Consider the following 5,086-nt stretch of genomic DNA (forward strand, 5'->3'; position numbering starts at 1 on the left):
CTGCTGTGTCGTTTCGATCCTTTCATATGGCACGTTTGAGAAACAGATGTGATCTAACTATTACATAAAGTTGTCGGCCTCCAGTTTTTTACATCTTTTAATGAACTTGACATCTAAGAGAACAGACGGGGAGACAAAAGGTGTCAGATGTTGAGTGGGTATAATGATGACAAGCTTTTCCATTACATATAACCAGGTTTAGTGTTAAGATGAAGGTTCTTTCATACCATAAGTCTTAGTATTTTCTGCAAACGTTTTACACCCTAATGTTAAATCAAGGCATTTGGAAATAGTCATGGCTCTATACTATTCTTATAATGCAGCTGTCATAGTTTGTATTTCCCTTCCTAGATCTCTATATACATCCCATTCTATTAAATGACATATTTCATGAATAGCTGAAGGGAATTCCTTTCAATTTGGCACAAAAGCGCACTTAGACTCAAGGATTTGAGTCTGATTTCCATGCTCAAAAGTCACTGTGACCTCTCAAAAAGTGTCTTTAAACATACCTGAAGAATTAGAATGCCAATGTTGAAAACAACCACAGCTGACTAACAGGATGGCATTGTAAATTGATGAGATATTTGAAAGGCATTGATGTAAACTGCAACTCCACTGTTTGATGGAGGCATACAACTGGGAGGCGGAAAATCTAGTTTAACCTCCTCTGGTGGAGAATAAACTGCTCCACAATGTTATGAGACAGGAGTTGAAGGCGTGTGAGTTTATTGTCCCTTTAGCATTCTTACTGTCATTTAGCAACATTTGTATTCCCCTTAATCCAGATCAAACAAACAGTGAGAACAAAATGCTAATGACGAGTAAACAGCCCAGTACATCAATAATGGAAAGAAGCTTTTGAGACTGACTAGCATCTTGGCTAGCATTGCTACAGTCATTCATCACTGAATCTAAATAACACAATATTTTACTTGGAGAGGTTTGCTTTTCCACTATCTGTGTGGACAGGCTTTTAGTAATTAGTTTTAGTGTTTAAACGTGAAGAAGATGTAGGCTACTGGTTTTATTTGGGATAGTGATGGGCCTTAATCAATGTTCTGTAATGTTATGGTCAAATCTGTTAATTTAGCAAATATCGCAGACAATATGAACAATTAGTTGTAACTACTATTGAAAGTCTCACATCTTTGCAAAATGTGATTTATTTATTTTGTTGTGTAATTTATTAAGCATCACAGCTTTTAAACTTGAACTCTAGGTAGTATTTTTAACATGTTATGAGTTTTACAGATGGAAAAAGAAAGAAGAAGGTCAACATGTGCTAATGACCACTGACATCTCAACATGCAGCCTGTGAGTAATGTCCAGATTAGTCTCTCATTAAGACAAACCTCCGAAGTGCTACGAACAAGCCATAGGTTAAATGAACACCTCATTACTGCAGATGAAATTTGACTGAGTGGAGGGAAAATAAAGGGGCAGATAAGGTTACAGCGGGTTCTGCTACTGCTGAATCTTTTTACACGAGCACAGTAGTAACAAAAGAGTGTAATGAAGCATATAATGCCCTACACTGGACATAACTGCCGCCTATTCTTATCTGTTCCACAGCAGTCAGCAAAGGCAGATTATTCTGTGTACACAGTTAACAATTACTTTTTAATCTGCATTAACGAATTAACATAATGACTGACAGTGGAAAGCTTATTTGTTTAGAGGCTCAGAAGTTCCTCGTTCTGAAGTTGCAAAGCGGTTTTGCTTCACTTTGACTTGTACAAAAGATGTAAAGGGAGCGTTCAGGTTGTGTTTAGTGTCTTTTGTTTAACTTACAATTTTAGTGCACTTATCTACAGGTGTATATGTAAATTGCAGGTTCAAAACTGTCACCAAACCTTTTAAGGAAAGTCATTTGTATTGGTTGTGATTACTTGGAGCACATAAATTAAGTGGGTTTGAAGCTGCAGCAGGTGAAGCCAGCCACAAAGTGAATAATTCAGTGTTTGCACCTAACCACAGGCCACACAAAACAAGAAACCTTTTTTTCCATTTTATATCTTTCTCGGGTTTGCCCTTCGGCTGAATAAAGCAAAAATATACATAATATAATCCCACGATGCCAGATCAGACCTTTAGCACACTAAGGTGGTCGTTCATCTCTTCATTGCATGCCTCAAGTTGTTATAAGAGGATAATACATTTGAGTTAATTTATATTGACTTTATCATGTGTGGGTTGCCAAGTATTAGTCTTGGTTCTGTGGGAATTAACAAAATCACTACAAAAAAGTCGGCATGTGTACACTGTAGGACACTATTGTCCCACAATGCAATGCACCACAATAATGGAGAAGCTGCTCACTACGACAGAACATTAAAACTTGTGGATAGTGCTGAAAAATCTTTAGAAGTAGGCCTACCTAAAAAATAAAGGTGATATTGAAATGAAATTGACAAAAACAATACTTACTGTTACAATTATGGCCTATCCTGCAAATATGACATTGGATGGATGCTTGAAAACGATAGTTACGGCTGTAACTACGGTTCTATGAGTCCCGGATGACCGCCAGAGGCGGTGCTTTAGCACTGGATATGTCCATCGGCACGCATGCGCAGTTCGAGTACCTAATAACAACAAAGTCACCTGTGACCCACGTGACTACGGCTACATAGGCCGGCGTCACTAGTGGATCGGTTCCCAGAATCTTCTCGCGAGCACACAAGAATTCTGAGTGACCGGAAACTCTGGCGGTCATCCGGGACTCATAGAACCGTAGTTACAGCCGTAACTGTCGTTCTATTTTGTCCCTACTGACCGCCAGAGGCGGTGCTTTTAGCACTGGATGACTATACCAACCATGTCATGAAGAATCCGAACACTTGCTTACCTAGCTGGAAGCAGCGGAGCTCGGCAACAGGACCAAGCCCAAAGGATGGGGAGTGGCGACATTGACCCCGGTAGAATCTGGAGAATGTGCCAGACGATGCCCACGACGCCGCAGCGCAGATGGTCTCCAGGGACACCCCTCTCAGGGCTGCCCAATACGTTGAGATGCTCCTTGTAGAGTGACATCTCACCCCTGATGGTGGGGGGCAGCCACTGGCCCCACAGGCATGTGAGATTGTATCCACAACCCAGTGGGATAGTCGCTGCTTAGAGAGAGCACAGCCCCTTCTCGTGCCGCCATGGCAAATTAAGAGCTGCTCTGACTGTCGTATATGGGCCGTAGCACCAATATACGCCTCTAGGGCACGCACAGGGCACAGCAACTCAGGCGTGCCGTTCTTCTGTGGGACGTTAAAGCGCGCCAGCTGGATAGGCCGATTGGAGTGGGCTAGTGGAAGCACCTTGGGCAGGAACGCCACGTTCGGCCAGAGGGCAACACCCGAGCCATCGGAGTTCCACCTCAGGCATGTATCGCTCACGGAGAGGGCATGTAGCTCTCCAACTCGTTTCCCTGAGGTCATGGAAAGCAGAAATGCTGCCTTTAAGGACAGCCACTTAAGCTTCACCTGGGCCTGGGGCTCGAAGGGAGGAGATGATAGGGCATCCGGCAGCAGGGGCAGGTCCCAAGCCGGAGCCCTCGGGGTGCTAGGGGGATGCTGCCGTAAAGCCCCTCTCAGGAAGAGGGACACCGACCTGTGGCACCCCGCCGTGGCACCGTCGACCCGAATATGTCGAGCAGAAATAGCAGCCACATAAATTCAGAGTGGAGTGAGAACGTAGAATGTAGTCATTTAGTAAGAAAAGTTGCACTGAATGAGATATCTCCTCAAAAATAATTTTGTTTGTGCTAGTGATGAATACCTTTCAAGGTTTTTATTTAAAATGTAATTGGTATTGAGTTGGTTAAATGTTTGTTTTGATGTAGTCTGTTTGTTCCCATTGAGTTATCAATGGAAATTGCTTTTTGCAACAAAATTAGAATGACCATTTTCAACCTTGGAAAATTACCACTTTAGAATCATTTAAATCAGGTCTAAAAACATTTATTTTTAATATGGCTTTTCAAATTTAAATGTTCTAATTTTTGAACTGTTAAACATGGTTTTCTTTCCTTTAATTAATTATTTTGTGTGTTTTGTATTTCTTCTCAATGTATTGTGTTTTCTCTGTTTGATCCTGTAAAGCACTTTGAATTGCATTACTGTATGGATTGTGCTATACAAATAAATTGCCTTGCCTTGCCTTGGACTTGGCAGCACTGATTTAGTTTTGATATATTCCTTTTGGTCAGAAGAAGATAGCTGGCTGCTAAGATCAGCATTTAAAATGGCAAAAGTTCAATTGAAAGGAAGACATCTTTTGTGACCTTTGGGATGCGAATTCCTGACATGACCATTAGCAATCCGTCTAGTCGATGCTGATCTGCGGGGGCTGCAGTCGGAAAAAGCAGGAAGCTATTTTAGATGTGTTGAAACCATCTATCATTCTATTTATTCTGCCTACATGCCGGTCTCGGTTTTAAAATATCTATTTGTTATTGTTACGGCTGCTGCCTTTCTGGTCGTCTCCTGTCTTATATGTAAATTAGCTGTGCGGGTGCCCTGACGTCATTGGCTGCAATCTCCTGGTCCGCCTCCAGAAGATTGTAATTGGAGCACTCCGGGCCCGACGCACTTCAATTGCAGCACACAGCCGGCGCGCACCTGCGGGAGATGACTACAAAGCCTGGGGACAATCATCACTCTGGAGGCTCTGCTGTGTGAGCGGATGCCTCTCGCTAGTTGCTCTCGTTGTGTGCAAATGTGATAAACAGTGGTTAACTTGTGTGGTCAGTGTTGAATAGTATTATTGTAAGTAGTTGTGCCGCGATTAGGTTAGTTTTGTGTAGTTAGTATTGTGTGATAGTTGTACTTTGCCTCAGCTGTGTTTTCTTACAGCTTCCTTTATTTAGACTGTACCACTTTGACAGTGAGGATTTTAGTTTCTATTTAGTTCGTTATTATCTATTTCTTTGTATGTACACAGGCTCCTTTTTTTAGAGTCCTTCCTTCGTTTGTTCTTTAGTTAAGTCGGCGCCCTTTTGGCCCTTTTGTTTGTTCAGGCTGCGTGCCTTCCATTTTGTTTCACCCTGTTCTATAATAAAACTACTTATAACTATTACCAATTCCAACTGGTG

This window comes from Gymnodraco acuticeps, unplaced genomic scaffold (genome assembly GCF_902827175.1).
Source record: "Gymnodraco acuticeps unplaced genomic scaffold, fGymAcu1.1, whole genome shotgun sequence".
Taxonomy (NCBI): domain Eukaryota; kingdom Metazoa; phylum Chordata; class Actinopteri; order Perciformes; family Bathydraconidae; genus Gymnodraco; species Gymnodraco acuticeps.